Source organism: Silene latifolia, chromosome 1 (assembly GCF_048544455.1).
Source record: "Silene latifolia isolate original U9 population chromosome 1, ASM4854445v1, whole genome shotgun sequence".
Taxonomy (NCBI): Eukaryota; Viridiplantae; Streptophyta; class Magnoliopsida; order Caryophyllales; family Caryophyllaceae; genus Silene; species Silene latifolia.
This window is the reverse complement of record NC_133526.1, coordinates 200,697,790-200,701,193: the sequence shown is the minus strand read 5'-3', so window position 1 is coordinate 200,701,193 and position 3,404 is coordinate 200,697,790.

The following is a 3,404-nucleotide window of genomic DNA, read 5'->3' as shown; positions in this document are numbered from 1 at the left end:
ATTTGAGGTCAAATCGAACAAAGTTGATTCCGAAATGAGCTCGGACGCGTGATTGAAAAACAGGGAGAAAAAGAAACAGTCGGTCCGACCCTTCCTAACGGCTCAAATTGAAGTGTATAATACACGGTTTTAGTGATTCCTGAGGAGCCGAACAAAATTCTCCGGAAATCACAAAGAAAGTTCCTCGGGTCGATAAAGCGCACGCAAAGTTTGAGCATCAACGGAAGACATTTGGGGGTGCCGGTGTGCCACAAACCAAAGATTCGCAAACTCGATTATCGTGAAAAATGTGTTAAAGCTCGTTATTTAAGGTGAAATCGAACAGGTTGATTCCTGAAATCGAACAAGTTGATTCCCGAAATGAGCTCGGACGCGTGATTGAAAAACAGGAGAAATGAAACAGGTCCGCGACCTTCCGAACGGTAAAATTGAAGTGTATAATACACGGTTTTTCGGGATTCCGGGTCCCGAACAAAATTCTCCGAAATCACATAGAAAGTTCCTCGGTCGATAAAGCGGCCACGAAAAGTTTGAGCACAAACGGAAGACATTTCGAAGTGCCGGTGTGCCACAAACCAAAGATTCGCCAAACTCGGATTATCGTGAAAAATGTGTTAAACCTCGTTATTTAAGGTTTGAATCGAACAGGTTGATTCCCAAATCGAACAGTTGATTCCTGAAATGAGCTCGGACGCGTGATTGAAAAACAGGAGAAAAAGAAACAGGGTCCTAATTACCTTCCGAACGGCTGAAATTGAAGTGTTATATAATACACGGTTTTTCGGGATTCCGGTCCCGAAACAAAATTCTCCGAAATCTCATAGAAAGTTCCTCGGTCGAGATAAAGCGGCCACGCAAAGTTTGAGCACCAACGGAAGACATTTGGGGTGCCGGTGTGCCGCAAACCAAAGATTCGCCGAAACTCGGATTATCGTGAAAAATGTGTTAAAGCTCGTTATTTGAGGCTTAAATCGAACAGTTGATTCCTGAAATCTAACAAAGTTGATTCTGAAATGAGCGGACGCGTGATTGAAAAAAAGGAGAAAAAGAAACAGTGTCCCGTACGACCTTCCGAACGGCTAAAATTGAAGTGTATAATACACGGTTTTTCGGGATTTCGGGGTCCCGAACAAAATTCTCCGGAAATCACATAGAAAGTTCCTCGGTCGATAAAACGGTCACGCAAAGTTTGAGCACCAACGGAAGACATTTGGGGTGCCGGTGTGCCAAACCAAAGATTCGCCAAACCGAGATTATCGTGAAAAATGTGTTAAAGCTCGTTATTTGAGGCTGAAATCGAACAGTTGATTCCTGAAATGAGCTCGGACGCGTGATTGAAAAACAGGAGAAAAAGAAACAGGGTTGCATGACGACCTACCGAACGGCTGAAATTGAAGTGTATAATACACGGTTTTTTCGGGATTCCGGTCCCGAACAAAATTCTCCGAAAATCACATAGAAAGTTCCTCGGGTCAGATGAAGCGACCACGCAAAGTTTGAGCATCAACGGAAGACATTTGGGGTGCCAGTGTGCCACAAACCAACATTCGCCAAACTCGGATTATCGTGAAAAATGTGTTAAAGCTCGTTATTTGATTCCTGAAATCGAACAGGTTGATTCCTGAAATGAGCTCGGACGCGTGATTGAAAAACAGGGAGAAAAAGAAACAGGGTCCGGTACGACCTTCCTAACGGCTCAAATTGAAGTGTATAATACACGGTTTTTCGTGATTCCGGAGCCCCGGAACAAAATTCTCCGGAAATCACAAAGAAAGTTCCTCGGGTCAGATAAAGCGGCCACGCAAAGTTTGAGCATCAACGGAAGACATTTGGGGGTGCCGGTGTGCCCAAAACCAAAGATTCGCCGAAACTCGGATTATCGTGAAAAATGTGTTAAAGCTCGTTATTTGAGGTTGAAATCGAACAGGTTGATTCCTGAAATGATCTCGGACGCGTGATTGAAAAACAGGGAGAAAAAGAAACAGGGTCCGGTACGACCTTCCGAACGGCTGAAATTGAAGTGTATAATACACGGTTTTTCGGGATTCCGGGGTCCCAGAACAAAATTCTCCGGAAATCACATAGAAAGTTCCTCGGGTCAGATAAAGCGGCCACGCAAAGTTTTAGCACAAACGGAAGACATTTCGGGGTGCCGGTGTGCCACAAACCAGCATTCGCCGAAACTCAGATTATCGTGAAAAATGTGTTAAAGCTCGTTATTTGAGGCTGAAATCGAACAGGTTGATTCCTGAAATCGAACAGGTTGATTCCTGAAATAAGCTTTAACGCGTGATTGAAAAACAGGGAGAAAAAGAAACAGGGTCCGCATTTACCTTCCAAACGGTAATAAATTGAAGTGTATATAATACACGGTTTTTCTGGGATTCCGGTCCCGGAACAAAATTCTCCTGAAATCACATAGAAAGTTCCTCGGGTCTGATAAAGCGGCCACGAAAAGTTTGAGCACAAACGGAAGACATTTCGGGTGCCGTGTGCCACAAACCAAAGATTCGCCGAAACTCGGATTATCGTGAAAATGTGTTAAACCTCGTTATTTAAGGTCAAATCGAACAAAGTTGATTCCCGAAATCGAACAGGTTGATTCCTGAAATGAGCTCGGACGCGTGATTGAAAAACAGGAGAAAAAGAAACAGGTCCGCGACCTTCCGAACGGCCAAATTGAAGTGTTATATAATACACGGTTTTTCGGATTCCGGTCCCGAACAAAATTCTCCGAAATCTCATAGAAAGTTCCTCGGGTCGATAAAGCGGCCACGCAAAGTTTGAGCACCAACGGAAGACATTTGGGGTGCCGGTGTGCAAAACCAAAGATTCGCCGAAACTCGGATTATCGTGAAAAATGTGTTAAAGCTCGTTATTTGAGGCTTAAATCGAACAGGTTGATTCCTGAAATCTAACAAAGTTGATTCTCGAAATGAGCGCGACGCGTGATTGAAAAACAGGAGAAAAAGAAACAGTGGTCCGCATACGACCTTCCGAACGGCTAAAATTGAAGTGTATAATAATACACGGTTTTTCGATTCCGGTCCCGAACAAAATTCTCCAGAAATCACATAGAAAGTTCCTCGGGTCAGATAAAACGGTCACGCAAAGTTTGAGCACCAACGGAAGACATTTGGGGTGCCGGTGTGCCTACAAACCAAAGATTCGCCGAAACCGAGATTATCGTGAAAAATGTGTTAAAGCTCGTTATTTGAGGTCGAAATCGAACAAAGTTGATTTCTCGAAATGAGCTCGACGCGTGATTGAAAAAAAGGGAGAAAAAGAAACAGGTTCGACGACCTACCGAACGATCAAATTGAAGTGTATAATACACGGTTTTTCGGGATTCCGGTCCCTAACAAAATTCTCCGAAAATCACATAGAAAGTTCCTCGGGTCAGA